The sequence below is a fragment of the Eriocheir sinensis genome, unplaced genomic scaffold (assembly GCF_024679095.1).
Source record: "Eriocheir sinensis breed Jianghai 21 unplaced genomic scaffold, ASM2467909v1 Scaffold440, whole genome shotgun sequence".
Taxonomy (NCBI): domain Eukaryota; kingdom Metazoa; phylum Arthropoda; class Malacostraca; order Decapoda; family Varunidae; genus Eriocheir; species Eriocheir sinensis.
In genome coordinates, this window is record NW_026111766.1 from 315,656 (window position 1) to 331,580 (window position 15,925).

A 15,925-nucleotide genomic window follows, 5' to 3' on the forward strand; every position below is an offset into this window, starting at 1 on the left:
TGTCACCCTGCCAGCCACCCAAACCCTTCACTGTCACCCTGCCAGCCACCCAAACCCTTCACTGTCACCCTGCCAGCCACCCAAACCCTTCCCTGTCACCCTGCCAGCCACCCAAACCCTTCCCTTTCACCCTGCCAGCCACCCAAACCCTTCCCTGTCACCCTGCCAGCCACCCAAACCCTTCCCAGTCACCCTGCCAGCCACCCAAACCCTTCCCTGTCAACCTGCCAGCCTCACAAACCCTTCCCTGTCACCCTGCCAGCCACACAAACCCTTCCCTGTCACCCTGCCAGCCACCCAAACCCTTCTCTGTCACCCTGCCAGCCCCCAAAACCCATCCCCGTCACCCCTGCCAGCCACCCAAACCCTTCCCTGTCACCCTGCCAGCCTTACAAACCCTTCCCTGTCACCCTGCCAGCCACCCAAACCCTTCCCTGTCACCCTGCCAGCCACCCAAACCCTTCCCTGTCACCCTGCCAGCCACCCAAACCCTTCCCTGTCACCCTGCCAGCCACCCAAACCCTTCTCTGTCACCCTGCCAGCCACACAAACCCTTCCCTGTCACCCTGTCAGCCACCCAAACCCTTCCCTGTCACCCTGCCAGACCCCAAACCCTTCCCTGTCACCCTGCCAGCAGTTCAAACCCTTCCGTGTCACCCTGCCAGCCACCCAAACCCTTCTCTGTCACCCTGCCAGCCACACAAACCCTTCCCTGTCACCTTGTCAGCCACCCAAACATTTCCCTATCACCCTGCCAGCCACTCAAACCCTTCCCTGTCACCCTGCCAGCCACTGAAACCCTTCCTCTTCACCTTGCCAGCCACACAAACCCTTTACTGTCAACCTGCCAGCCACCCAAACCCTTCCCTGTCACCCTGCCAGCCACCCAAACCCTTCCCTGTCACCCTGCCAGCCACCCAAACCCTTCCCTCTCGCCCTCCCAGCCACCCAAACCCGTTCTTGTCACCCTGCTAGCCACTCAAACCCTTCCCTATCACTCTGCCAGCCACTCAAACCCGTTCTTGTCACCCTGCCAGCCCCTCAAACCCTTCCCTGTCACACTGCCAGCCACTCAAACCCTTTCTTGTCACCCTGCCAGCCACTCAAATCCTTCCCTGTCACCCTGCCAGCCAATCAAACCCTTCCCTGTTACCCTGCCAGCCACCAAAACCCTTCCGTGTCACCTTGCCAGCCACCCTAACTCTTCCCTGTCACTCTGCCAGCCACTCAAACCCTTCCCTGTCACCCTGCCAGCCACTCAAACCCTCTTTTGTCGCCCTGCCAGCCACTCAATCTTCCCTGTCACCCTGCCAGCCACCCAAACCCTTCCCTGTCACCCTGCCAGCCACCCAAACCCTTTCCTGTCACCTTGCCAGCCACTCAAACCCGTCCCTGTCAACCTGCCAGCCACCCAAACCTTATGTCACTCTGGCAGCCACTCAAACCCTTCCCTGTCACCCTGCAATCCACCCAAACCCTTTCCTGTCACCTTGCCAGCCACTCAAACCCGTCCCTGTCACCCACCCAGCCACTAAAACACTTCCCAGTCACCTTGCCAGCCACCCAAACCCTTCCCTGTCACCCTGCAAGCCACCCAAACCCTTTCCTGTCACCCTGCCAGCCAATCAAACCCGTCCCTGTCACCCACCCAGCCACTAAAACACTTCCCAGTCACCTTGCCAGCCACCCAAACCCTTCCCTGTCACCCTGCCAACCACCCAAACCCTTCCCTGTCACCCTGCCAGCCTCCTAAACCCTTCCTTGTCACCCTGCCAGCCACCCAAACCCTTCCCTGTCACACTGTCAACCACCCAAACCCTTCCCTGTCACCCTGCCATCCACCCAAACCCTTCCCTGTCACCCTGCCAACCACCCAAACCCTTCCCTGTCACTACCAACCACGAAGACCGTTCCCTGTCACCCTGCCAACCACTCAAACCCTACCCTGTCACCCTGCCAGCCACCCAAACCCTTTCCTGTCACCCTGCAAGCCTCTCAAACCCTTCCCTGTCACCCTGCCAACCACTCAAACCCCTCCCTGTCACCCTGCCAGCCACCCAAACCCTTCCCTGTCACCCTGCCAGCCACCCAAACCCTTCCCTGTCACCCTGCTAGCCACCCAAACCCTTATCTGTCACCCTGGCAGCCAAACAGACCCTTCCCTGTCACCCTGCTAGCCACCCAAACCCTTCCCAGTCACCCTGCCAGCCACCCAAACCTTTCTCTGTCACCCTGCCAGCCCCCCAAACCCTTCCCTGTCACCCTGCTAGCCACCTAAACCCTTCCCTGTCAACCTGCCAGCCACCCAAACCCTTCTCTGTCACCCTGGCAGCTACTCAACCCCTTCCCTGTCACCTTGCCAGCCACCCAAACCCTTCCCTGTCACCCTGCCAACCACACAAACCATTCCCTGTCACAGGCAGACAGGCAGAGACGAACAGACAGAGACTAAGACTCAGAGACAGACGGACAGAGACAGACAGAGAAGAACAGACAAGCCGAGACAGACAGACTGAGACAGAGATAGAGACAGACAGAGACAAAGACTCAGAGACAGACGGACAGAGACAGACAGACACGAACAGACAGGCAGAGAGAGATGGACTGAGACAGAGATAGACACAGACAGAGACAAAGACAGACTCAGACGAACAGACAGAGACAAAGACAGACTCAGAGACAAACAGACAGAGACAAACAGAGACGAACCGACAGACAGAGACAAAGACAGACTCAGAGACAGACAGACAGACAGAGACAAAGACAGACTCAGAGACAAACAGACAGAGACAAACAGAGACGAACCGACAGACAGAGACAAAGACAGACTCAGAGACGAACAGACAGACAGAGACAAAGACAGACTCAGAGACAGACAGACAGACAGACTCAGACGAATAGACAGACAGAGACAAAGACAGACTCAGAGACAAACAGACGAACAGACAAACAGACACAAAGACAGACTCAGAGACAGACAGACAGACTCAGACGAATAGACAGACATAGACAAAGACAGACTCAGAGACAGACAGACAGACTCAGAGACAGACAGACTGGCAAACAGACAGACTCAGACGAACAGAAAGACAGAGACAAAGACAGACTCAGAGACAGACAGACAGACAGAGACAAAGACAGAGTCAGAGACAGACAGACGGGCAGACAGACAGGATGGGCAGAGATATGACAGGATCTCAAGACAGACTCAGACGAACAGAAAGACAGACAAAGACAGACTCAGACCAACAGACAGACAGAGACAAAGACAGAGTCAGAGACAGACAGACGGGCAGACAGACAGACTCAGACGAACAGACAGACAGAGACAAAGACAGACTCAGAGACAGACAGACAGACAGACAGACCCAGAGACAGACAGACAGACAGACAGACAGACAGACATACTCAGACGAACAGACAGACAGAGACAAAGACAGACTCAGAGACAGACAGAAAGACAGACAGACTCAGACTCACAGACAGACAGACAGACAGAGACAAAGACAGACTCAGAGACAGACAGACAGACAGAGACAAAGACAGACTCAGAGACAGACAGACAGACAGAGACAAACAGACAGACAGAGACAAAGACAGACTCAGAGACGAACAGACAGACAGAGACAAAGACAGACTCAGAGACAGACAGACAGACAGACATAGACAAAGACAGACTCAGAGACAGACAGACAGACAGAGACAAACAGATAGATACCTGCCAGCCAGGCAAACCCTTCCCTGACAGACTGCCAGCCACCCAAACCCTTCCTTCAGACTGACAGCCACTCAAACCCTTCCTTGTCACTCTGCCAGCCACTCAAACCCTTCCTTGTCACCTTGCCAGCCACTCAAACCCTTCCCTGTCACCCTGCCAGCCACTCAAACCCTTCCCTGTTACCCTGCCAGCCACCCAAACCCTTCCCTGTCACCCTGCCAGCCACCCAAACCCTTCCCTGTCACCCTGCCAGCCACCCAAACCCTTCCCTGTCACCCTGGCAGCCACTCAAACCCTTCCCTGTCACCCTGGCAGCCACTCAAACCCTTCCCTGTCACCCTGGCAGCCACCCAAACCCTTCCCTGTCACCCTGCCAGCCACTCAAACCCTTCCCTGTCACCCTGCCAGCCACCCAAACCCTTCCCTGTCATCCTGCCAGCCACCCAAACCCTTCCCTGTCACACTGCCAGCCACCCAAACCCTTCCCTGTCACCCTGCCAGCCACCCAAACCCTTCCCTGTCACACTGCCAGCCACCCAAACCCGTTCTTGTCACCCTGCCAGCCACTCAAACCCTTCCCTATCACTCTGCCAGCCACTCAAACCCTTCCCTGTCACCCTGCCAGCCACACAAACCCTTCCCTGTCACCCTGCCAGCCACCCAAACCCTTCCCTGTCATCCTGCCAGCCACCCTAACCCTTCCCTGTCACCCTGCCAGCCACTCAAACCCTTCCCTGTCACCCTGCCAGCCACCCAAACCCTTCCCTGTCACCCTGCCAGCCACTCAAACCCTTCCCTGTCACCCTGCCAGCCACTCAAACCCTTCTCTGTCACCCTGCCAGCCACTCAAACCCTTCCCTCTCTCCCTGGCAGCCACCCAAACCCACCCCTGTCACCCTGCCAGCCAACCAAACCCTTCCCTGTCACCCTGCTAGCCACCTAAACCCTTTTCTGTCACCCTGGCAGCCACCCAGACCCTTCCCTGTCACCCTGCCAGCCACCCAAACCCTACCCAGTCACCCTGCCAGCCACCCAAAACCTTCCCTCTCAGCCTGCCAGCCACTCATACCCTTCACTGTCACCCTGCCAGCCACTCAAACCCTTCACTGTCACCCTGCCAGCCACTCAAACCACTTCCTGTCACCCTGCCAGCCACTCAAACCCTTCCCTGTCTCACTGCTAGCTACTCAAACCCTTCCCTGTCACCCTGCCAGCCACTCAAACCCTTCCCTGTCTCACTGCTAGCTACTCAAAGCCTTCCTTGTCACCCTGCCAGCCACTCAAACCCTTCCCTGTCTCACTGCTAGCTACTCAAAGCCTTCCTTGTCACCCTGCCAGCCACTCAAATCCTTCCCTGTCACCCTGCCAGCCAATCAAACCCTTCCCTGTTACCCTGCCAGCCACCCAAACTGTTCCCTGTTACCCTACCAGCCACTCAAACCCTTCCCTGTCACCCTGCCAGCCACTCAAACCCTTCCCTGTCACCCTGCCAGCCACTCAAACCCTTCCCTGTCTCACTGCTAGCTACTCAAAGCCTTCCTTGTCACCCTGCCAACCAATCAAACCCTTCCCTGTTACCCTGCCAGCCACCCAAAACCTTCCCTGTCACCCTGCCAGCCACCCAAACTGTTCCCTGTTACCCTACCAGCCACTCAAACCCTTCCCTGTCACCCTGCCAGCCACTCAAACCCTTCCCTGTCACCCTGCCAGCCACTCAAACCCTTCCTTGTCACCCTGCCAGCAACTCAAACCCTTCCTTGTCACCCTGCCAGCCACTCAAACCCTTTTTTTTCACCCTGCCAGCCAGCCAAACCCTTCCCTGTCACCCTGTCAGCCACCCAAACCCTTCCCTGTTACCCTGCCAGCCACCCCAAACCTTCCCTGTCACCCTGCCAGCCACCCAAACCCTTCCCTGTCACCCTGCCAGCCACGCAAACCCTTCCCTGTCACCCTGCCAGCCACTCAAACCCTTCCCTGTCACCCTGCCAGCCACCCAAACCCTTCCCTGTCATCCTGCCAGCCACCCAAACCCTTCCCTGTCACCCTGCCAGCCACTCAAACCCTTCTCTCTCACCCTGCCAGCCATCCAAACCCTTCCCTGTCACCCTGCCAGCCACTCAAACCCTTACCTGTCACCCTGCCAGCACTCAAACCCTTCCCTGTCACTCTATCAACCACTTAAACACTTCCCTGTAACCCTGCCAGCCACACAAACCATTCCCTGTCACCCTGCCAGCCACCCAAACCCTTCCCTGTCATCATTCTTGACACCCTAACCCTTCCCTGTCACCCTGCCAACCACCCAAACCCTTCCCTGTCACCCTGCCAACCACCCAAACCCTTCCCTGTCACCCTGCCAACCACCCAAACCCTTCCCTCTCACCCTGCCAGCCACCCAAACCCTTCCCTGTCACCCTGCCAGTCAATCAAAACCTTCCCTGTCATCCTGCCAGGCAACCGAACCTTTCCCTGTCACCCTGCCAGCCATCCAAACCCTTCCCTGTCACCCTCCCATCTACCCAAACCCTTCCCTGTCAACCTGCCAGCCACCCAAACCATTCCCTGTCACCCTGCCAGCCACCCAAACCCTTCCCTGTCACCCTGCCAGCCACCCAAACCCTTCCCTGTCACCATGCCAGACACCCAAACCCTTCTCTGTCACCCTGCCAGCCACCCAAACCCTTCCCTGTCACCCTGCAACCCAACCAAACCCTTCCCTGTTACCCTGCCAACCACCCAAACCCTTCTCTGTCACCATGCCATCCACTCAAACCCTTCCCTATCACCCTGCCAGCCACCCAAACCCTTCTCTGTCACCCTGCCAGCCACCCAAACCCTTCCATGTCAACCTGCCAGCCACCCAAACCCTTCCCTGTCACTCTGGCAGCCACTCAAACCCTTATCCGGTCACACTGCCAGCCACCCAAACCCTTCTCCGTCACCCTGCAAGCCACCCAAACCCCTTCCTTTCACCCTGCCAGCCACCCAAACCCTTTCCTGTCACCCTGCCAGCCACCCAAACCCTTCTCCGTCGCCTTGCCAGCCACCCAAACCCTTCCCTGTCACCCTGCCAGCCACCCAAACTCTTCCCTGTCACCCTGTCAGCCTCCCAAATCCTTCCCTGTCACCCTGCCAGCCACCCAAACCCTTCCCTGTCACACTGCCAACCACCCAAACCCTTCTTTGTCACCCTGCCAACCACCCAAACCCTTCCCTGTCACCCTGCCAGCCACCCAAACCCTTCCCTGTCACTACCAACCACGAAGACCGTTCCCTGTCAGCCTGCCACCCACTCAAACCCTACCCTGTCACCCTGCCAGCCACCCAAACCCTTCCCTGTCACCCTGCAAGCCACTCAAACCCTTTCCTGTCACCCTACCAGCCACCCAAACCCTTCCCTGTCACCCTGCTAGCCACCCAAACCCTTCCCTGTCACCTTGCCAGTCACCCAAACCCTTCCCTGTCACCCTGCTAGCCACCCAAACCCTTTTCTGTCACTCTGGCAGCCACCCAGACCCTTCCCTGTCACCCTGCCAGCCACCCAAACCCTTCCCAGTCACCCTGCCAGCCACCCAAACCCTTGTCTGTCACCCTGCCAGCCCTCCAAACCCTTCCCTGTCGCCCTGCTAGCAACCTAAACCCTTCCCTGTCAACCTGCCAGCCACCCAAACCCTTCTCTGTCACCCTGGCAGCCACTCAAACCCTTCCCTGTCACCCTGCCAGCCACCCAAACCCTTCCCTGTCACCCTGCCAGCCACCCAAACCCTTCTCTGTCACCCTGCCAGCCACCCAAACCCTTCCCTGTCACCCTGCCAGCCACCCAAACCCTTCCCTGTCACCCTGCCAACCACAGAAACCATTCCCTGTCACCGTGCCAGCCACCCAAGCCCTTCCCTGTCATCCTGCCAGCCACCCTAACCCTTCCCTGTCACCCTGCCAGCCACCCAAACCCTTCCCTGTCACCCTGCCAACCACCCAAACCCTTCCCTGTCACCCTGCCGACCACCCAAACCCTTCCCTGTCTCCCTGCCAGCCACCCAAAACTTTCCCTGTCACCCTGCGAGCCACTCCAACCCATCCCTGTCACCCTGCCAGCCACCCAAACCCTTCCCTGTCACCCTGCCAGCCACTCAAACCCTACTCTGTCACCCTGCCAGCCACCCAAACCCTTCCTTGTCACCCTGCCAGCCACCCAAACCCTTCCCTGTCTCACTGCCAGCCACCCAAACCCTTCTCTGTCACCCTGCCAGCCACCCAAACTCTTCTCTGTCACCCTGCCAGCCACCCAAACCCTTCTCTGTCACCCTGCCAGCCACCCAAACCCTTCTCTGTCACCCTGCCAGCCACCCAAACCCTTTTCTGACACCCTGCCAGCCACCCAAACCCTTCTCTGTCACCCCCATAACGCCTCTTCGACACTCTTCCCCTCCCCTTATCACGCCTCTCCGACACACTCCCTCTCCTTATCACGCCTCTCCGACACACTCCCTCTCCTTATCACGCCTCTCCGACACACTCCCTCCCCCTTATCACGCCTCTCCGACACACTCCCTCCCCCTTATCACGCCTCTCCGACTTCTTCTCCCTTATCTCGCCTCCGACACACTCCCTCCGCCTTATCACGCCTCTCCGACACACTCCCTCTCCCTTATCACGCCTCTCCGACACACTCCCTCCACCTTATCACGCCTCTCCGACACACTCCCTCCCCCTTATCACGCCTCTCCGACAAACTCCGTCTTCCTTATCACGCCTCTCCGACACACTCTCTCCCCCTTATTACGCCTCCGACACACTCCCGGTCCCTTATCACGCCTCTCCGACACCTCCTCCCCTTATCACGCCTCTCCGACACACTCCTCCCCTTATCACGCCTCTCCGACACACCTCCCCTTATCACGCCTCTCCGACACCCTCCCTCCCCCTTATCACGCATCTCCGACACACTCCCTCCCTTTATCACGCCTCTCCGACACACACCCTCCCAAATATCACGCCTCTCCGACACTCTCCTTCCCTTATCACACCTCTGCGACACTCTCCCTCCCTTATCACGCCTCTCCGACACTCCTCCCCTTATCACGCCTCTCCGACACTCCCTCCCCTTATCACGCCTCTCGACACACCCTCCTCCCTTATCACGCCTCTCCGACACACTCCTCCCTTATCACGCCTCTCCGACACACTCCTCCCCTTATCACGCCTCTCCGACACACCTCCCCTTATCACGCCTCTCTGACACTCTCCCTTCCCTTATCACACCTCTGCGACACTCTCCCTTCCCTTATCACGCCTCTGCGACACTCTCCCTTCCCTTATCACACCTCTGCGACACTCTCCCTTCCCTTATCACACCTCTGCGACACTCTCCCTTCCCTTATCACACCTCTCCGACACTCTCCCCCTTATTCTTTCTCTCGACACTCTCTTTTTCTTCGTTCCATCCTTCCCTCCCTTATTCGGTTGTGTAGTCATTATTCTTTCGCTTCTCTCCTTTTCGTTCGTTCGCTCGCTGGCTCCGTTGGTCGGTTGTGAAGTCGGTTGAACTTTCGCACTAACTCTCCTTGTTTAGTTCGTTCGCTCGCTGGCTCCGTTGGTCGGTTGTGTAGTCGGTTGTTCTTTCGCTCGATCTCTCCTTTTTTCGTTCGTTCGCTCGCTCGCTCCGTTGGTCGGTTGTGTAGTCGGTTGTTCTTTCGCTCGATCTCTCCTTTTTTCGTTCGTTCGTTCGCTCGCTCCGTTGGTCGGTTGTGTAGTGGGTTATTCGTTCGCTCGATCTTTCGTTCGTTCGTTCGTTCGTTTGCTCGCTCGCTCCGTTGGTCGGTTGTGTAGTCAGTTGTTCGTTCGCTCGATCTCTCGTTCGTTCTTTCGTTTGTTCGCTCGCTCCGTTGGTCGGTCGTGTAGTCGGTTGCTCGTTTGCTCGTTCTCTCGTTCATTCGTTCCTTCGTTTGCTCGCTCGCTCCGTTGGTCGTTTGTCCGCCCGCTCGTTCTTTTATTGTTAGTTCGTTCGTTTGTTCGTTCGTTCGGGTGCTGGGTCGGTCGGTCGGTCGATCGGTCGTTTAGCCGGTTGGCAGGTCGGTCGTTTGCTTGTTCATTCGCTCGTTCCTTATTTCGTCCAGTCATTCTCTCTCTCTCTCTCTCTCTCTCTCTCTCTCTCTCTCTCTCTCTCTCTCTCTCTCTCTCTCTCTCTCTTAAATACACACACACACACACACACACACACACACACACACACACACACACACACACACACACACACACACACACACACACACACACACACACACACACACACACACACACACACACACACACACACACACACACACACACACACACACACACACACACACACACACACACACACACACACACACACACACACACACACACACACACACACACACACACACACACACACACACACACACACACACACACACACACACACACACACACACACACACACACACACACACACACACACACGAGTTCCTTCTCCTCCTTCTCCTCCACCTTCCCTTCCTCTCCCTGTTCCTTCTCCCTCTCCTCCTCCACTTTTCCTTCCCCTTCCTCCTCTTCTTGCTCCTCTTTCTATTTCACAGGCTTTTCCTCTTTTATATTTTTTTGCGATTTATATTATTTTTGTTTTGTTTTAATAGTTTTTTTTTTTAGATTTTTTGTTTTTCTATTTTTTTTTACGGATTTTCATTGTTTTATTACTTTTCTAATGTTTTTGGTATATTTTTTTAGGTTTTATTATTTTATTTTATTTTTTTTTCCTTAGTGTAGAATTGATTTATATATTTTTTTTTTGCAGATTTTTTTTTATTATCTTTTTTATGGAACACACACACACAAAAAATAAAAAAAGAAAAAGAAAAAAGAAGCACAACTCCGCCCCGCGCCGCGCCCCCGCCTACCCTCCCTGGCCTGCCGCTGCCGGTGCTCGTGTTGCTCCTGTCCCCCGAGTCTAGACGACGAAGGTGCCTCCCCCCTCTCTTCCTCCTCCGCCTCCGGCCTTCGACATCTAAGCCAGGGTCAGCATCCCACCCCGACATCTAAGCCAGGGTCAGCATCCCACCCCGACATCTAAGCCAGGGTCAGCATCCCACCCCGACATCTAAGCCAGGGTCAGCATCCCACCCCGACATATAAGCCAGGGTCAGCATCCCACCCCGACATCTAAGCCAGGGTCAGCATCCCACCCCGACATCTAAGCCAGGGTCAGCATCCCACCCCGACATCTAAGCCAGGGTCAGCATCCCACCCCGACATCTAATCCAGGGTCAGCATCCCACCCCGACATCTAAGCCAGGGTCAGCATCCCACCCCGACATCTAAGCCAGGGTCAGCATCCCACCCCGACATAAGCCAGGTCAGCATCGCACTCCGACATCTAAGCCAGGGTCAGCATCCCACCCTGACATCTAAGCCAGGGTCAGCATCCCACCCCGACATCTAAGCCAGGGTCAGCATCCCACCCCAATATCTAAGCCAGGGTCAGCATCCCACCCTGACATCTAAGCCAGGGTCAGCATCCCACCCCGACATCTAAGCCAGGGTCAGCATCCCACCCCGACATCTAAGCCAGGGTCAGCATCCCACCCTGACATATAAGCCAGGGTCAGCATCCCACCCCGACATCTAAGCCAGGGTCAGCATCCCACCCTGACATCTAAGCCAGGATCAGCATCCCACCCCGACATCTAAGCCAAGGTCAGCATCCCACCCCGACATCTAAGCCAGGGTCAGCATCCCACCCCGACATCTAAGCCAGGGTCAGCATCCCACCCCGACATCTAAGCCAGGGTCAGCATCCCACCCCGACATCTAAGCCAGGGTCAGCATCCCACCCTGACATCTAAGCCAGGGTCAGCATCCCACCCCGACATCTAAGCCAGGGTCAGCATCCCACCCTGACATCTAAGCCAGGGTCAGCATCCCACCCTGACATCTAAGCCAGGGTCAGCATCCCACCCCTGACATCTAAGCCACGGTCAGCATCCCACCCTGACATCTAAGCCAGGGTCAGCATCCCACCCCGACATCTAAGCCAGGGTCAGCATCCCACCCCGACATCTAAGCCAGGGTCAGCATCCCACCCTGACATCTAAGCCAGGATCAGTATCCCAACCGACATCTAAGCCAGGGTCAGCATCCCACCCCGACATCTAAGCCAGGGTCAGCATCCCACCTGACATCTAAGCCAGGTCAGCATCCCACCCCTGACATCTAAGCCAGGGTCAGCATCCCACCCCGACATCTAAGCCAGGGTCAGCATCCCACCCCTGACATCTAAGCAAGGGTCAGCATCCAACCATGACATCTAAGCCATGGTCAGCATCCCACCCCGACATCTAAGCCAGGGTCAGCATCCCACCCTGACATATAAGCCAGGGTCAGCATCCCACCCTGACATATAAGCCAGGGTCAGCATCCCACCCCGACATCTAAGCCAGAGTCAGCATCCCACCTCGACATCTAAGCCAGGGTCAGCATCCCACCCCGACATCTAAGCCAGGGTCAGCATCCCACCCTGACATATAAGCCAGGGTCAGCATCCCACCCTGACATCTAAGCCAGGGTCAGCATCCCACCCCGACATCTAAGCCAGGGTCAGCATCCCACCCCGACATCTAAGCCAGGGTCAGCATCCCACCCCGACATCTAAGCCAGGGTCAGCATCCCATCCTGACATCTAAGCCAGGATCAGCATCCCACCCCGACATCTAAGCCAGGGTCAGCATCCCACCCCGACATCTAAGCCAGGGTCAGCATCCCACCCCGACATATAAGCCAGGGTCAGCATCCCACCCCGACATATAAGCCAGGGTCAGCATCCCACCCTGACATCTAAGCCAGGGTCAGCATCCCAACCCGACATATAAGCCAGGGTCAGCATCCCACCCTGATATATAAGCCAGGGTCAGCATCCCACCCGACATAAGCCAGGGTCAGCATCCCACCCCGACATATAAGCCAGGGTCAGCATCCCACCCTGACATATAAGCCAGGGTCAGCATCCCACCCCGACATATAAGCCAGGGTCAGCATCCCACCCGGACATATAAGCCAGGGTCAGCATCCCACCCCGACATATAAGCCAGGGTCAGCATCCCACCCCGACATATAAGCCAGGGTCAGCATCCCACCCCGACATATAAGCCAGGGTCAGCATCCCACCCTGACATATAAGCCAGGGTCAGCATCCCACCCCGACATATAAGCCAGGGTCAGCATCCCACCCCGACATATAAGCCAGGGTCAGCATCCCACCCCGACATATAAGCCAGGGTCAGCATCCCACCCCGACATATAAGCCAGGGTCAGCATCCCACCCTGACATATAAGCCAGGGTCAGCATCCCACCCCGACATATAAGCCAGGGTCAGCATTCATTCCCTCTTGCATGTCATTATCTTTCTCTTCCTTATTCCTTCGGAGGTTTCTTTCTCCCTTCCATTCATCTCATGCCGTCCATACATATCCTTTACTCCATCTAAATATTCTTTGCTACTCACTTGGCTATCTACTACCTCCCTTTGCTATCTACTTTATTCACTCCCTTTCTTTATTCTTTCTATTTTTCTTCCTTCCTTCCTTCCTTCCTGTTCTTCCATCCTTCCTTCCTTCTTCCCTCCCTTCTATCATTATTCATAAAATAATCTTCCTTTCTTGCTTCTCTCTCTCTCTCTCTCTCTCTCTCTCTCTCTCTCTCTCTCTCTCTCTCTCTCTCTCTCTCTCTCTCTCTCTCTCTCTCTCTCTCTCTCTCTCTCTCTCTCTCTCTCTCTCTCTCTGACACACACTCCAATACAGAAAGAGAAACGAAAGATAATAAGAATGTTTCCGTCCGGCGCCTCAATCCTGTCTTCCTTCTTACACACACTCACACACCCACCCACCCACACACACACACACACACACACACACACACACACACACACACACACACACACACACACACACACACACACACACACACACACACACACACACACACACACACACACACACACACACACACACACACACACACACAGAGTATTTTTTTGTTGTTTTATTAGTTATTTTTTTAGATTTTTTTTGTTTTGCTCCTTTTTTTTACTGATTTTCATTTTTTTTTTTTTTGGTATATATATTTTAGGCATTGTTATTTTATTACTTTTTTGTTATTTTGTCTTAGTGTAGCGTTATTTTTTTTTTAGTTTTTTTATTTTCGGATTTTTTCTTTGATTTTCTCTTTTTTATGCAACAACAAAACAAAAATGAAAGAAAAGAAGCACAACTCCGCCCCGCGCCGCGCCCCCGCCTGCCCTCCCTGGCCTGCCGCTGCTGCCGCTGCCGGTGCTCGTGTTGCTCCTGTCGCCCGAGCCTAGACGACGACGGTGCCTCCCCCCTCTCCTCCTGCCCCTCCTCCCCCCTTCCTTCCAAGCTGTCACTCCTTCCCTCCCCTCCATCTTCGTCCTCGGCCTCTGCCACACACTCCTCCTGCTCCTCCTCCTCCATCACCCGCTCCTCCTTCTGCTTCTTTTCCTCACTCTCTTCCTCCATCTTCCCTTCCTCTCCCTGTTCCTTCTCCTTTTCTTCGTTCATCTTCCTTTCTTCTTCCTGTTCCTCTCTCCCTCTCTTCCTCCTCTTCCTCTCTGCGGCCCCTCACTCCCCCCTTCCTTCCACGCACTCCCTCCCTCCCTTCTCTCCATCTTCGTCTTCGGCCTCTGCCCCCCACTCCTCCTCCTGCTCCTCCTCCTCCATCACCCACTCCTCCTCCTGCACACTCCGCTCCGTGTACTCGAGGCCCTCGGCCCGCCAGCCTCGCCTGGCCGCCAGGGCGTCCAGCTCCTGCCGCCAAGCCGCCTCGTTGTTGTTGAGCGCGGCGAGGCGGCTGCGCCACTGCTGCACCATGCCGCCTTTCCTGGACTGGTAGAGGCGGTACAGGAACTCCCGGTCCTTGACGGGTTTGGGGACGTCCATCAGGTTGAACCTGATCTTGCGAGGCCTCGGGGGAAGCTCCTCGGCCTCGGCCTTGATCCTGTCGGCGTTGAGCTGCCGCACTCGTTCCCGTCCCTCGGCAAGCCGCTTCTTTTCATACTTCTCCAGCTCCCTGTAGCGCCGCCGCCACTCCTCGGCAGTCATGCCGCAGCGGCACTCCTCGCAGGCGATGAGGTAGATGAAGTGCTCGGCACACTTGTACTCGTTGGTGGCCATCGAGGCGCCGTGCTTCACGGTGTGGTGCCCGAGAGTGGTGTGCTGTGCATGCATGTGTTGGTGCTGGCCTTCCAGCGTGCTGCAGCACAGCCCCTTGGGCGATGAGATCTGCCCGTGCTTGGTGCTCGGGAATTTCTGTTTCTTGGATTGGGGTGGGCGTGGGTGGGTGTGGTGTACAGGGGGATGTCGAGATTCAGCACTACACCTCGGTTTGGGGAAACTGTTTTTGGGTAGCTCGGAGTTATTATTGCACCCCCCCGAGTCTAGAGGTGGTGGTGGCTGCCCGAGAGTCCTGTGTGTGCGTGCGTGCGTGTGTGTGTGGTTCTGAGGCTCGCTTGGCCTCGTGGATCAGGCACGGGATTTTGATTTCTTGAGATGGAGTCACCCTTTTCCTCTCTCTTACCCTACATAGGGTCGAGATTTACCACATCACCTCGGTTTGAGATATGCCGTTTTAGGGAGTTCGGAGTTCACATTGCATGGGGCGAAATCTAGAGCTAGTTGTACCTTCTGTAGGGAAGATCGCTACGGGAGCTGAGTGGCTGGGTGATGTTAGCTGATTGGCTGGGTGGAGGGAGAGTGATGTTAGCTACGGGAGCTGATTGGCTGGGTAGAATCTTCGCCTCGGTGCGCCTGTTTGAAAAGCCAGTCGTTTAAGTTGCCGGGGCATTCACGGACTGTTTTTTGACCCTAGTGATGGCTGTACACGCCTTCAGCGTCATGAATGGTAAAGTCACCCGTGACAACTTGGCCAAGCTTCTCCGCGGCCTTGGGAAATAGTCGTAATGGCAGCCCGATACGTTTGATTAAAATAACGGCCCTGTGGGGTAGGAAGTGAGCATTTTCTCCCTTCAATAATTGTTTAATCCCACCATCTTAAGTATTGTGCGAAACATACGAGTAATAACACTGGTATTTGTCCCGAGGTTACGGCCGTGACGTCACCGGCGGAAGAGATAATGGAAAGGGAAGGAGAAAAAAATGGAGCTGGAAGTGGAAGGA

General features: G+C 55.9%; 1 protein-coding gene across 1 annotated transcript in view; it reads left to right on the top strand.

Annotated features, from left to right (window-relative positions):
• The window catches only part of LOC126992315 (palmitoyl-protein thioesterase ABHD10, mitochondrial-like), a 55,955-nt gene that overhangs the window by 25,748 nt on the left and 14,282 nt on the right, over positions 1–15,925 (top strand). The window lies entirely within an intron of this gene.